The sequence below is a fragment of the Protopterus annectens genome, chromosome 12.part0, assembly GCF_019279795.1.
Source record: "Protopterus annectens isolate FY-2018-M chromosome 12.part0, PAN1.0, whole genome shotgun sequence".
Classification (NCBI taxonomy): domain Eukaryota; kingdom Metazoa; phylum Chordata; order Ceratodontiformes; family Protopteridae; genus Protopterus; species Protopterus annectens.
This window is the reverse complement of record NC_056746.1, coordinates 1111802779-1111819719: the sequence shown is the minus strand read 5'-3', so window position 1 is coordinate 1111819719 and position 16941 is coordinate 1111802779.

Genomic DNA, 16941 nt, shown 5'->3' with positions numbered 1-16941 from the left:
TGTGAGTGCCATGTATTCACAGTTTCAATTAATTGTTTATTTTTAATTAGTTTATTGTTTCCCATTAAAATCATGAGAAATCTATCCAAGAACAGAGAGACCATGCTATATATTAGGATGACTTCTCACCCCTAGCATCACAAACATAGTAACACGACATGGGTAGCCAACCCATGTCCTACTACTATTCAGTCCAAGCATCTGTGTTCAGTTACCCTTAGCAACCAGTCTCCGTGCTTTCCTGGCAAGTTTTAGTCATATGACTACAAGCTATAAAGACACTACAAGGAAAAGGAACCCTTTAATCTTCATAGAATTTTTATTTCCTTGCAAGTACATGAGCTTTCTTGTTTTTCTTGTTTTACTCAATGGCAGGAAATACAATAGATTTGTTGACAATGGTAACAGTAGGCACAGCCCACAGCACAAAGCAGATTTATTTATTTTGTACCATGAGTGACATGAAGATGGAGTGCCCTTATATCAGCAAACTAATAGGCATTACTGAAAGACCATAGGTGATCATCAGAAATGACTATGTTAAGGGGACAGTCTATGAATGACAGCAAATGACATTTAGAGTGATCAAAATAATGTTACCATTTCTGTGGCTTGCTGTGACACACAGAGTGTATTGTGTGTAAAAAAAACACAAATTACAATACACTGCTGTGATCATTTTTCTTTTATTTTTTTATTTTTTGGCAACCTAATGTCATCAGGGTATATTGAAGGTAGTTATGTTTTGGAGAGAGGTAAAGCACCAGGAGATGTGTGAAAACTTAGGACAGTTATGTGACTTGACTAGCCTATGGTAGTTTGTATGTCTATGGATAACAAGCTGAAATTCACTAATCAGGTTACTATGCCTAACCCTTTCTTTACAATTGCACACCAGAAATGTGTACCAAAAAGTAGCTATTTTGTTTGGGGAACACTATATATGAAATTAAAGGGCAGTTACATGGTTTATACAAAACAGACATATGGCCAATTTGGGGGGATGGAGGGAGTATATCCAAGAACATGTCTAAGAGCAGCATATTGAAATAAATTACTGTAGTCATTGTTTCATTCACTTTCTTTACAATCAAACATCAGCAGGGTACATCAAAGGTGAATGCTTTTTGGGGTAGGCATAAGGAGGTATGCTGTATTTGACAGCAAAAGGTCATATATGATCACTTTCAAATGAAATGTATAACTTATTGGGGGGTTGTGCATAAGTCTAAAAGAAGCAAGTTTAAATATGTTAATGTGCCTATGTGTTTCATTTTTCCTCTCACTGAGACAGCAGAAGTATTCAAAATGTGAGAATAAGTTTTTGGTGAAGGCAATGTACAAAAGCAAAAAAAAAGCTATACAATCACTTCTGAATGATTGTTGATATGGTGTGTAAGGGAGGCAGTATCTGACAAAGAGCAATGTTGCCATTACATGCCCCCCCTCTCTCTATGTATATATATATATATATATATATATATATATATATATATATATATATATATATATATATATATATGTATATGATTTCATAGTCAAAGATGGTGTATCCATTCCACTGGGACAGTATGTATATGTTTTGTACCCAAGGATTCAAGGATCACATTAGATGTCCTTATTTTTTATTCTAAACTTCCTTAGGACTACTGACATATAGCCCCTTACATACAGCTGACATATTCAGCATTTCAGAAGATTTTGTTGTCACAGTCTGGTGCTATAACCAGTTACTGCCTGGCAGCGATGTAACCATTGTTCAGAATTCTTGTTGATAATATTGTCCAGAATATTTGCAGTAAGTCAAGGCAAGATTTATTTTACTGTATATAAAGTGAATCTTAAATTGTATGTACTTATAAAGGCAGTTTGAGCCATGTAAATAAAGATGGCAATGCAATGAAATTATTGGGGATAGGATGGCATTCTTGATTGCTTTTTGTATTCAAATATCTTATCAAAATTCTTTGAATTTTGTATTCTGAACTGCACTTGAGGAACCTACATATGGTATCTGATATTCAGCTGATGTATTTAGTTTCTGCCTGGGAGCTATTCGATCTTTGCACAAAACTCAGGTAAATCAACGTCAAGAACATATGTGTACAAAATTCTCATTAAGTCAGAAGTAGAAATCCTGTATATATTTTACCAGAAAAATATTTATACTTTTCACTCGTAAAAATCCATAAATACAATATCATATTTTCAATTAGCTAAGGTGGATGTCTCATACTCAACACTAAGCTACACTGAACTCAAGGGTAGGAAGGGAAGCTTAGGCACATTTCATAGCTGATCACCTTGTTGTTAATGCTGTAAAGTTTCATAATGAAATTTCAAACAGGGACTTATATGGTCTATTACAGAGAGTCAGTACATCAGTATGTTGAGATGTGATGTCTGCCAGTCTGACATTTTACATTATACCCGGTCTCCTCTCCATTTGGATTATTGTTTTGTACATTTTCTCAGATTGCAGAACACAGTAATAGCTGAGAATACTTTGCCGAGTTGTCACTGGATCAGGAAAAAAAATATATATATATATATATATATATATATATATATATATATATATATATATATATATTTCTCCAAAAATACATGATTTTCAGTTGTAGCATTACATGGCTACAATACCATGCTTTCAAGTTGTTAAAGCTATGGGATCAGACTCAGAGGTGTGCTGTAGTGGAAGAAGTTCCCAGGTTAAAATAGCAGGCTTATATGTGTTTTGTAGCTGAACATACTGCTTTTATTACCTGAAAGTTTCATAATGAAATATCACAAATATAGTATGTCAAGGACAGGCCCCAAGTAGCTTTGGTGTATATGCCTTTACGGCCACAGTGACATTTTGCATTATACTCAGTTTTCATTGTCAGTGCTGTGCTGAATGTCTCTTTGGAACACTAAATACAATAATCAGTAGGATACTTCTTCAATTTGTTGCCATTACATCAGCAGTAAAAATTCTATTTATTTTCCCTGAATACATATTTTATTTGTCACTGGACTTATGACCCCTCCACCCAATTTTGACTCATGTGCAGTAGACTACATAACAAGAAGAAACAGTTATGCGTGTTTCTTTACAGCTGGAATAATCAGTTAATGTAGCTGAAGGTTATGATACATTAGTCTGAGAAATCTGTTGTTGTACTACCTCCCTGGGATTCAATAAACTCTGTGTAGGCTTCGTGCAAAGCCTACATGGAGTTTACATGTGTGTGCAGTGGTGTGTGGTGAGTGGCAGCTCACAATGCATATTCATGATGCGTAGCACATCTAAGTGAGGTTTCATGGTTGTCAGCAGTAGTGCTGGCCAAGAAACTATGCATGTGAGCGCAGACAGCAATCCTATTTAAAGAAGAGCACCTATGGTCTGCAGGTTTGCATGGTATGCCACAGTGATCACCAGGGCTTTACAGATAGCTATCACTCTGTTAGTTCAACACATCTGCACAAAGGCCAACATAGTGTGGGGACAACTAACCAGAAATAGGGACATATGTGACATATAGATGTCACATACAAATGTGGTAGAATGAAACCAAAACATGCCTCTCAATCTTAACCTCTGAGAGCAAGAAATCTGGGCAAAGCAATAAATAACGGGGGGACAAAGGGCCAAAAATAGGGACAGATTCTAATATTGCTTTTACAAACCTAGAAAGTTGATAGAATAATAGGTTTTATAGTAGCATGAATTATCTGATGAGCATGAAGTTTGAAAATCGAATGTCTGTCATTATTGTCTGACTTTAATCTACAATGACATGCCAATGATTTGTCAGAAAACCACATTTTTATGAGGAAAATGTCAAAAATATGAGACAAAAACTGGACATTCTGCAAAAATCAGGACAGTTGAGAGGTCTGAATTCTAAAATGTATGTACTACTGAGTCACATCAGTCCTGAGATCAGTCCAGTGATATGGCAGAAAAAACAAATTTGATAAGGAGCACATCTGGACATCCTGGGAATATCTGGACAGTTGAGGGGTATAAATGTGAAGTACATAGTTCAAACACAGCACAGGACAGTGTATCTACAGTGCAGAGTATTGTAATACTCCATTCCTGGCATTCTACACTGAAACTGTGTAAAAGATCTGTAACAGACTTTGGACTGCCATGTAAAATGAACACTCAGGGGAAGTGTGTATATTGAATAGGGACACACAGATGAATCATAGGAAAGAACACAGGGAAAGAGGGCAGGTGAAGCAACCTAATGTACAGCAGATGAGGGCATGTCAATAGAAGATGGTTGTAGCAGCAACAGAAATCACATATCTATAAGGTACAGTAGGGACTGTACAATAAAAATGTGTTTTATGTGACTCTCACACAAGGTGATATAACAATGGGAATGATGTATGTGTGAGATAAGCATCTTATATGAATAATGCAGATCTATCAGGGATCTAACATACAATTGGGGTAGGGTGCATGTTGTTAAGCTGTGGAAGATGATATGCCTGAATATGAATGTACTCAGAGCAGAGGTCACCAGCAAGGTGGGCAAGGGTAAAGGCTCATGCAGAACATTAAAAGAACTAACCATAATCATGGACAGACTAATACCACCAGTAATCCAATGTCTCTGACATAACATAGATAATTTAGACTGATAAGAGATGAGTCTGCACACACACACACACACACACACACACACACACACACACACACACACACACACACACACACACACACACACACACACACACACACTTGAACAATTATTATAATACATCCACACTCTATGAGGGTACCCACACATACTGTCCTGCACCGAAACATCTGCTGCAGGTAATAGGAGGTACACTGCTATACCTGTATGCACCAGTAGGAGCAATACAGGCTAACTGACTGGTGTGCATGGTTCATAGGTTCATAGGTAGGTACTAGGCTATTGACCTAAGGGCATAAGTAAGCCTAGCCAAAAGTGTCTTGGCTTTCGACACCCATGTAGATTAAATTCCTGCCCCTCTATCGAGCAGAGCCACAGATGTGATCCCAGGGGTGAATTTCCTATTACCCATCCACTCATCAAGGTTTTTCTTGGAGTGCTAATGATGGGCTCTGCTTGATGTGGATGGGAATTTTGTTCCAGAGCATTGGAAGTCTCTGGGTCAAGAATCTATCCCTCCAGCATGTCCTATTTATTGATGTGGTGAGGTTTAAGTCCCTAGAGCGTGTAGCTCAGGGAGATTGGGATTTCTTTAAGTGGAGCATGTCCATCAATTCTGGGTTTGACATAGCTTTGTATGTCAGACAGAGATCTCCTCGGAGTAAGCGGTATGCGACTGCGTAGAGTTGGTGTTTCTTGAGCCGGTCGGCATAGGGCAACTATTTGAGGCCAGCAATCTTCTTGGTGAGGTACTTTTGGGGCCTCTCCAGTTGTTGTAGGTGTCTTGTGAGGTACATCCCAAACAGGGCATTATACTCAATGAGGGGTCTGATAAGTGATGAGTAGAGGGGGACAATGACTTCCTTTTTTCTAGATGCGAACCCTTTTGTGATTAGGTGGGCCATGTAGAAAGATTTTCTGACCACTGTGGCAATGTGATTATCAAAGAAGAGGCTACTATCCACTTGGGTTCCAAGGTCTCTTATCACACTTTCTGTGTTAAGTGAACTTCCCCCTATTTGGTAATTCATGGGTACCATGTTTTTACCAAAGGGGATGACAATGCACTTTTTGGCATTTAGCTTGAGGCCATGGTTTTGGCACCAGGTATTTGTCTTGGTTTGCAGGATGTCTACGTCGGCAGGGGAATCAATTATGGCACCCAGTTTGCAGTCATCTGTGAACTTGGTTAGTCATAGACCCTCAGTGTTCACTTGCACTTCAGAGAAGTAAATACCGAACAGGAGAGGTCCCAAGACTGAACACTGGGACACTCCACTTGTCACTGGTTTGGAGTCAGATCTGGAGTCTGCAACTCTCACCATGTGGGTTCTGTCCATGAGCCAGTTGGCCACCCATCTCATGATGTAAGAGTTTATGTTAAGGTTGGTGAGTTTATCTATGATTCCTGAATGGGGGATAGTATCGAAGGCTTTAGCAAGGTCCAGGTAGGCTGTGTGGACCACCTTGCCCTCATCTCTGGCCTTGGTAACTGTTTCAAAGAAGTCTACCAGGTTTAGGAGACATGATCTACCCTTTATAAATACAAATTGGCTAGCATCCAAAGTTTGGAGGTTACCAATGTCTTTGTTTATGAGTTGCATGATGATACGCTCTATGGCCTTGCAGACCAGGCTTGTCAGACTAATTGGTCGATAGTTCCCGGGGTCTGTGGTGACTCCTCCTTTGTGGAGTGGGATAACCATTGCTGTGTGTCATTCAGTGGGCACATAGCCTGGGATAAATATGTATATACGGCGTGATTCACACTGTCACAAATTATATACATGCCATTAATTTTGTCAAACACCTATGTATGTAGTGTGTGCATCAGCAGTTTAGGTAACACACATGCATCTGGTATATGCCACAAAAAGAATACCTAGGTATGGCCAATAAGCTGTGTGACAGTGCACTTTGAGAAAGGTAGTACACTTCTGTTGCACATCACTGGAAGATGTGTAGGGAAGTATATGAAGAAGGGTGCTTTGCACTCAGTTATTGGTGTGATGAAGGTTGGGAACTATGAAGGTATTATGGCCTTTGATGTGGATGTCCTTCACATACCCAGTACATGTGTTACATTCAGGGGACTATTCAGCAGTGTGATCACATACTAGTGGATGTTACACTTACCATGTACCCCAGGACATGGGTCACATTACCTATTGGTCTGATTATAGGGTGCGATGTCTACATTATACTTGGGTTGTGTGTTTGTTTACCTGACTTAACAAATCCCCCATGTTTTCCTGTCATTGCAGGTGCTGTTATGGCTTTGGCAGCAATATTTGGTATGTGTTAATACTGTCTTTATTATACTAATATCATAATTGGAGTCAATGACTACCACAATCTGTAGGCATTCAGGCAGCTGTTTGGACCAGGATATGTATGTCATCTGTGATGTCCATTACTTAAATAATGGACAGAAAAGGGCCTAGCAAACACCCCTGATGTACGGACCTAATCACTGGACCTGAGATATGGGTCACATCATATATTTCAAAAGAGTGAGATGCCACGTATGTGATAAACTGGTCTACCCAGTTGGTGATATAGCTGTTTATGGCCACATATGACAGTGTTGATTGAATACCACAGTGTGGATTTGTATCAAATGCTTGACCTGGTCAAGTTCCGGAGGATGATACTGTTGTTATCATAAATGCCCTCAATGACCACTTTGAGAACATCTATCAGATATAACAGACATGATTTAGCATTAACGACTCACACAAGTCTGTCGCACACAGCTGAAATATTACTAGGTTGCATTTAGAAGAGGTCCACGATGACCTCTTGCTCTACCTCACAGTTGAGGAGAGTCAGGATGTCTCTATACATGCATGCATCAGATGCTGTCTCCCCAACTCAGATGGGTGCATACTGATGTACACCCTTCTATGGGAACATAGCCCATGTGGAGGGTGTGTTAAAGTGTGGATTCAACCATATTAGGAAGGTGTATGTCCAGAGTCATGCCACAGGTGATCTATGATGTTGTCTCAGCCCAGTGATTCTATGTGATATGCTTGGATGAAGGTAAGACAGTGCATACTGCCTGTCATGATCTGGCCTAGGGTTTGACACAATCCCCCATGCAGGTATCATTGAGAAACACGCCCAGCTGGGGATTAATCCCTACGTCACTAGATGGGTAACCAACTGGCTCACTGACAGAACACATACTGTGAAAGTTGGTGAATCAACCTCTACCAGTACAGATGTCACCACTGGCAAGCCCCAGAGATCTGTGCTTGGCCCTTCACTGTTTGGACTCTATTCAGGCTAAAGTATATAGTCTTTGGCTTACCAAGTTTGCTGACTGTTGCATATTGGGTGCAATTACTGAGTTCACCAATGATGATAACATGGTACAGGAGGAGATAACACAGACAAATGATTGGTGACAAAAGTACATGATCTACAGATAAATACAGACATGTCTTATCTGTCAAAGGAAAAAAACTTCAAAGACCAATTCATGTTAGGTTCAAGCAAGGCACCCTTTATTACTTGCAGCAAGGAGACAAAGCACGTAGGCACAAGGTTTGTCTGAATTACTGATGATTAGTATGTTATTCTTATACAGTTCTCTTCTTGTCACACAGAAAATGTTACTATTCTATTGCTGACATAGACACAACTTTCTGTATGTTCTACAGAAAATGTTACTAGCCTTATTGCTGACTAAGTTAGATTATCTGCTGTTTTGAAAAACATTTTGAGAAAAACAACCTGGCCTTGGGCTTATTTTAGCCCATTTTAACTTTTCGATTCTTCAATTGTACTGTTCTAATACATGTGTTACATTTTGTCTAGATTCAAGGTACATGTCTAGCTTTGGTACAAGTAATGCTGACTATGGTTTAAACTTTCAAGTATCTATTGTTTTCTTTATCAATGCTTCTAGCAGCTGCATACTTTCTCATAGCATAAGCAGAAGTGAATATTTATTTAAGTTTCATGACATTAGCAGAAATCAAATGCTTCTTGTTAAGTTTCTAATAGCTGTGCAGATTCATGCAGTGTGAACAGAATAAATGTATTAACCCTTTTAAACCTCGAATGCTTATACTATTACCCATTTTTCTAACATTTCCCCCTTTTAATACATTTATTCTACTTTCAAGATAAGCATAAACAGTTTTTTCTTCCCCTAACCTCTTCCTACTCAGGATTTGCAGTTAAAAGAGTTATTCAGTTTAAACTTATAAAAGCATTTTCAGTTTTTTAGCAATTCTTCAAGTTCAGCACCTTGGTATAAGGTTTCTGAAACTGAAATGTCTATAAAGTCTTTAATCATTTTTTTTATGCAGGGGATGCAGCAGCACACACATACCACCAGTAGGATTATTCCTACACAGATGGCAATCAGAATGTTCATCAGGATACTGCCCCACCCCCCAAACAATTTCTGGGAAAAGTCCATCAATGGATTTGGTCCTGGTTTGGTCATGGCTGACACCTGCTGAATTACCTCAAGATGGCTGTCTATCTCATGTTTGTGGTCAGGAATATACGAATAGCACTCCTCCTGGATTAAAGCGCATGTACCTCCTCTCACCGCTAGGGTGAAGCCAAGAGCCATGCAATTTTGAAGCATCACTGTTCTCATGGCAGTCAGTTCATCAGTCACTAGTTCTAGGGCAGAAAAGGTTGTACTGCTCATTATTTCGAGAAGCTTAGACAATTGTCTCAGTTCCCAGATTGATTTCGTTGCTCCATGTGCTGGCAGTACACCTGCCCACGATATAACAGCATCACTCAAGTCCATATGTGACAGTCCATTTTTCCCTAAGCCCACAGCATGATGGTTTTTCCAGCGCGCATTGATTTGCCCCACTGGATTGACAGGCTTCTTGATTTTTCGAACATTCCGAATTTTCCCTTGAGGTAAAACTGCTGTGTGTCGTATGGCCGGAACCAGATACCCCAAAAAACAACTGCCGGACCAATTCTCAGGTAACCATTTATATGCTTTCCTACCACATACAAAGTAACAATCTTCTACTTTGGTAGTAACTTTACTATGCCCTGGCTCTGCATGAAACATTTTTTTGTCAATTATAGACAGTTGTCCATAGAGGTCAGCATTATGTTTTACTTCACCAATTGTCCTATGCATCAGTTCAACAAATGAATCATAGCTTGTGTTGCAATAGGATCCAATGTTATCAGGTTTAGTGTAGCATCTATAGGGAACAGTCACATTGCAATTGCTCCAACCCACCTGAACTGTATCATTCTTGTAAAAACACACAGTTCCCTTCTGTCGAACAGACAAGTGCAATGCTACTTTATCTTGTGATGTGACATCTGATGTATCATAAATTAAGTTTTCCCAGGTCTTGTTGGCTCCTAGGGGAACTGAAGTTAACAGTAACCCCCCATATGCTGTTGGCAAAGCTGTGCAAATCCAGCAATTTGAAACATTGAAGGTCTCAGCATACACATATTTGATTGCCTGGTAAGTGTTAACATTCGGGTGCCACTCTGCGTGCCACTCTGCACTCTTGTTTAGTTCAATTTGTGCGGCTGGGAAAAGGAATGGCCACAACAAAAAGATTATTGTCACTAGTACAGTCAACAGGATAATTATGCAATACTTTTGAGGAAACGGTTGCTCTGCATTTCTGTTTTCTCCGACTCTTCCAAGTAGGTGTATTTGGATCTTACTGGATTCCGTCATCTTGGACATGTGCTCTTACTCTCTGCCCTAATAGGACCTTCAGCACCGATGGTTTCTTCTCTGGGGTTGAGACGGATCAGTCCTATTGATCTGACCTCCCTTTGTAGCCAGATTTTGTGCTGAGGGCCCCGATGGTGAGGTAAGATTTTTGTCCAACTCAAAGTTCTTAACCAGCTTGCAGTGCATCAGGTGTATCCATGAAGCTCATTCTGCTATCTTGACTGCAGTGGGTGTTGAAAGAAGCACCTGATAGGGACCTTCCCACCTTGGTGATGACCAATTCTTCCTCTTGATGTTTTTGATTCACACCCAAACTCTGGGTGTCACTGCCACGTCTGATGTCTCGGTTTGTATTCTATCTGAAACAGAATTTGACTGCAACAGATGTTTAGAACTCAACAACTTTTTCATATATTCAGCTAGTATGAAATCAGCTTCTTAGTCTGATGACATGAGAAGTTTCCACTGGGGTGTATAATAAGCCCTTCCAAATAATTTTTCAAAAGGAGTCAATACTTTTGCTGTAGGGACAGTTCTCATGCTCAACAGTGCCAGGTGCAAACAGTATAACCAGTTTTTTTCCTGCTCAGCTATTAATTTTGTCAATTTGTTTTTTAGTATAGCATTATGCCTTTCAACTAGCCCTGCAGATTGTGGATAGTATGCACAATGATTTTTTAAAGAAATACCAAAATGCTTACTCAACTGCTGTATGGTTTGATTGACAAAGTGTGTACCATTGTCACTGTAGATCCTTTCCGGAATACCAAACCTAGGAATGATTTCCTTGACAAGTACCATTGCCACCGTAGCTGCATCTGGATTTTTGGTTGGAAAGGCTTCCACCCATCTGGAAAACATATCTACAATGACAAGACAATACTTCTTATTTTCACATTTGTTCAATTCTATGAAATCCATACAGATAGTGTGAAATGGATATGGTGGTGTAGGGAAACTCCCTTGCTTGGGCTTTATCGCCCCTTGTGCATGATGTTTGTTACAAATCTGACACATCAAACAACATTTTTTAGAGTAGTTTGTAAATCCATACGTTGTGAACACCTGGTTCACCAGCTGTACCATCCCCCCTGTTGAGACATGGCACTGCCCATGGCTCAACAAAGCTGCATATCAAAACAAATTAGAGGGTAGTATCAGTTTTCCTTCTCTAGAGATGTACAGCCCCTTTTTGAGGATTGCTCCTCGTTTTATCCATCATTGCTTTTCAACATGTGTAGTGAGTGTCTGCATTGTTTTTAACATATCTAAATCTAAAATCTCAGAGGGTTGTAATTCCTCATTTAAAAGAAATACTTCTGTGGCTGCTTGTTTTGCAGCTGTATCAGCTCTCGCATTACCTTTTGAAATCCTATCTTGTTGCTTGGTGTGAGCTGTGCATTTACAAATGGCTACTTTCTGAGGTAACCGAATAGATTCTAAAAGATCTGAAATAAACTGTGCATGATTTATAGGTTTGCCAGTAGATGTCATAATTCCCCGTTTTTTCCACTGTTGTGCAAAAACATGTACAGTAGAAAAAGCGTACTGGGTATCAGTAAAAATGTTAACACATTTACCCTTTGCTAAGGTACATGCCCATGTCAGGGCAATCAATTCTGCTGCCTGTGCAGATAAGTTGTGTGGTAAAGGTCTTGCTTCTATAATCCCAGTGTCAGAAACTACTGCATATCCTACTAGGTTCTGTCCTGCAGGACCCCTTCTGCATGAGCCATCCACATAGTGTCACCTCAGCATCATCCAAGAGGACATCCGTGAGATCTTTTCTAGGTAGTGTCTTTTGCTTAATTGCCTGCAGGCAGCGGTGTGGTGTGCCGTCTGCAGGGGTCTGGAGCAGAGTAGAAAGGTTTAAAGTCGTGCAGCGCTCAATTGTCATATGAGGTTGGCTCAACAATATATTCATACAGGAAAGATGCCTAGCAGGGGAAAGATATGCCACCTTTTCTTGTAGTAAAATAATCGTGACTGCATGAGGTAGTCTCAAAGTGAGAGGGTGGAACAAAACTACTGAGGCTGAAGCCTGTACTGTCATTGCAGCTGCAACTACTGCTTGTACACAGTGAGGTAAGGATCATGCCACTAGTTGTGATGAATAGTAAGCAATGGGGCATTGCTTATCCCCATGCTGTTGTGTTAATACTGATGTCATGTAACCCTGCTTACAATCTACAGTTTGGAAAAAAATGTTTATGGTAGTTTGGCAATCCCAGAACTAATGAGGACACTATTAACTGCTTTAGTTTACAGAAAGCAGATACTGCCTCTGGTGTCCATTGTAACAAATCCTGCGCTGCCATAGGCTTCTTATATATAAGGTCAGTCAGAGGTGCAGATTCCAAGGCATAGTTTGGAATCCAGCTCCGGCAAAAATTGGTTGTACCCAGGAAGGAAATAATTTCCTTCTTGTTAGTGGGTTTTGGTGCTTGCAAAATTGCTATTTTTCTGTCCTCATCTAATGTTCTATCTTCCTTGGATATTACATATCCCAGGTATTTGACTTGTTTTTTTTCCAAAGCTGCAGTTTACTTTTATTTACCTTATGTCCTTCAGCGGCTAAAAATCATAGAAGTGCTATGGTATCTTCTCTACATTCCTGCTGGGTGGGGGCTGCCAGCAAGATGTCATCAACATAAAGTAAAATCTGACTGCCTCTTGGTGGGGTGAATCCCGCCAAGTTACTTGCCATTTCTTGTGAGAATATTGTTGGACTTTCACAATATCCTTGTGGTAGTTACGTATATGTATACCTTTTCCCATGAAATGTGAATGCAAACCAATACTGGCTATCAGGGTGTATCGGTATTGAAAAGAACACATTGCTGATGTCTACCACAGAAAAATACTTCTGTTGAGGTTTCAAATCATTCAACAGGGTGTGTGGGTCTGGCACCGTAGGTGCTCTTGGTGTTACTGCATCATTTACATCTTGTAAATCTTGGACCATACGCCATTCTCCATTGGCCTTTTTAACTGGAAATAAGGGTGTGTTACATGGTGAATCAGAAGATTCTACTAGTATCCCTCCTTTAAGTAAGGCTGCTATAATAGGCTTTATCCCTGCCTCTGCATCTTTTCTTAAGGGATACTGTCTTTTTTGTGGTCTGAATGCTGACTTTGGCGTGATAGTAACTGGTCCCGCTGTACGAATGAGTCCTACATCTGATTTTCCTGTTGACCAGAGGGTCTCTGGTATATTTCATAAGGCATTTTCTTCCTCCTTTAACAGGAGTGTCAATCAGCTGTCCTTGCTAGACTGCAAGTGTACAGCTGGGTTGGCCTGAGTTATCCAATTCAACTTCTGTATTTGTATTCCCTGTTCTGACAGTTCTAGTTATGTTTGTTTCTCCCATCTCGTGACTTTTTCTCCTAGGTCTGCCCATTCTATATTTCTGTTTTTTGTTATGCTAACATGTGGTAATCGATCAGATTTATAAACTGCAAAGAACTCCTGGGGCAATGACCAGCTGGCTACACTGTTCCCTTCTGTGTCCCAGTACAGGTTACGCAATACCAATCTGTTTGCATGATTTTTAAATAATTCTTGCTCATATTCTTTATCAGGTCCTGGTGTGTTACAATAATACTGGGTACAGTGCAACAGGTGTTGCTTATCAATGTCAAGGGAGGGGAACTTGCTGATGGCTACATTCATTAACTCTTTGGTCACAGTCCCTGGACCAGTTGTCGCCAAGTCCTGGCTGTACCAGTAAAACATTTCACCCTCCGATTGCACTGTAAAGGTATCAATTTGTCACTGTGCTTCCATACCCTGCATGGTTGGGACTACTGCTATACCAAATAGCTGCATGAGGTCTCTGCCCAAGAGGTTTACTGGGCATTTTTTAGAAACAACAATTTTGCTTTTTTGTGTCAATCCTGAAACTGGATCAGTTATTGCAATGTTATGGGAGAGAGGCTCCTTATACAGCTGTCCATTAGCTGCTTTGACCAGTATGTAATCAGGTGACTCTGTGTTTTCTGGCAGTTTGGAGGGATGTATCAGGGTTCGTGATGCCCCTGAGTCACACAAGAATTTGACTTCCCTCCCTTCTACCAAGAGTGTAACTTCTGGTTTCGTGTCCGCTAAATAGAGCTCCGAGCTCAATAAAGCTAGGTCTAATATTTCATTTTCTTTATTGTCACTAACTTCCTGCACTTCCTCTACTCCATCTATCACATTCTCATTTGTCCTTTCCTCGCTAGCCCCTTCTAGTGATTCCTGACTATCAAATAGTCAGTCCTCACCCTCCTTGTCTTCCGTTGTTGCCTTCTTATTTTTCTTGCAATCCCTTGCCAAATGTCCCTTTTTACCGCATTTAAAACACTCTCCCCTTTTCTTCCACCCCTTCAAAGTCCTCTGATCGTTGATCAGATTGTTGGTTTCCCTGTGCGTTTTTCTTGCCTTTTTTCCCGGACTGTACTACATAAACTTCTGCTCCATCTTCTACAGAAAATACTTGAGCTTTCTTTTTCTTTTTGCTATTAAAATGCCTTTTGGCATGCCTAGCATATTCAAGTAATGATTGTAACCTGCTTGTACGATGGTCTACCATATGTTTTATAATAAAACTGCTTATAGGTGCAAAACTGCCCTTTAAAAATGCATTCTTTAACTGCTGTTCATATGGGGAATCTTGTGTTTGATCTTCAGGAACCTGCATTCCACAGTGGTTATTAAAAGACTCTAATAATCTGGCATAGTACCAGTCAATTGTTTCACTTTCTTGTTGGATGCATTGATTAATGCAAGTCCAGTCTGCCCTAGGTTTCCATTTTTCAGAGATGCGGTCTGTAAGACCTTTTACTCTGGTGTCTAATTCTGCGCTGCTATGTGGGAGGGGTCTTTGTGCAGCGTCACAGGGATTCCAGTTCCCACTAATCATGTACCATCTGGCCTTACAATCTGTCTAACTACTTTTTCTATCTCTTCTCCATTTAAGTTATAACTCAACCTCATTCTTGTAAATCTTCTGAGAATTTTCTAAAATTAACCTTTGGATGGGGAATTCCCTCAGTGGCTTTCCGGATATCTTCCGGAGCCCAAGGTTTATACACTAAGATAGTTGGGTCCTGATTGTCTTGACCCGCCTGAGGATTGGGTACTTCTATAAGTGGGCATATTTTTTCTTCACTTCTTCACTTATAGATTGTGAATTCTTAACCATTTGCCATAACTCAATGCCTTCTTCTGAATTACCTGCCTTTGTTCGGAACCTGGTCCCGATGGGATCTCTAATTTTAGTCAGTTTTAGTTTCATAATATCTCTATCTTCATTGACTACAGGATATCGTGGGGGTGGACTAACCTGTTCACTTGCTTCATATTCTGGTAAGGGAGGCGGAGGTGCTGATGCTATTACTAAGTTATTGTCCTCCTTATCTAAAAACATTGCTTTTGAATTTTTGTTCTTTTGTTCCCTACGGTTTACTTCCTCAAGCCACCTGTGTGCCTGAGGAATTCCTAATCAACGTTGCTTTTTTACCCAACCTTTGGAATCGGTTTTGAGATGCTTGATAAGTTTGATAAGTGAGGATTTTTCAAATTTTCCGTCAAATTCATATTTATTAACCCATTTTGAATAATATCTAATATTGTCGGTGTGCTGCGACTGCATATATTTTGCGTCTTCTGTTAAAGGTGGATTTTGGGGTCTTTTTGTGCAATTATTACCCATTTTGTTCTACCCTTTGATCGTTATGTAACTTCTCTTAATTTTTTTAACGTGGTACCATGGATTTTGTTATTGTCTCTTCAGAATGACTGCCTACTTATTCTGTATCTCCTGATCTATGACAAGACAGCAATCTTTTTTGTCCCTGACTTGTAAGAAAAATACAGTCTGACAAAAACAATACACATCTAGTCCCTGATCTAAAACAGAAAACAGAAAAAAGTAGATTCACCTTACCTGAGCCTACGTGATTGATCACCAATTCACGGAAACCCATCCTTCAGTCACAGATCAGAAAGTGGCTGGCCTCTTTTGAACGACAATTCAGTCGGAGGACTTTCCATATAAGAAGAACCGATTTGGTTTCTTCCCCATAACGTTTCAACCACCTGGCGGTCTGATCCGAGGTGAAGAGAGAGTTCCAGTCCAAAGGACCAATCTGTCAAAGGAAAAAACTTCAAAGACCAATTCACGTTAGGTTCAAGCAAGGCACCCTTTATTACTTGCAGCAAGGAGACAAAGCATGTAGGCACAAGGTTTGTCTGAATTACTGGTGATTAGTATGTTATTCTTATACAGTTCTCTTCCTGTCACACAGAAAATGTTACTATTCTATTGCTAACTTAGTTAGACACAGCTTTCTGTATGTTCTACAGAAAATGTTACTAGCCTTATTGCTGACTAAGTTAGATTATCTGCTGTTTTGCAAAACATTTTGAGAAAAACAACCTGGCCTTGGGCTTATTTTAGCCCATTTTAACTTTTCAATTCTTTAATTGTACTGTTCTAATACGTGTTACATTTTGTCTAGATTCAAGGTACATTTCTAGCTTTGGTACAAATAATGCTGACTATGGTTTAAACCTTCAAGCATCTATTGTTTTCTTTATCAATGCTTCTAGCAGCTGCATAC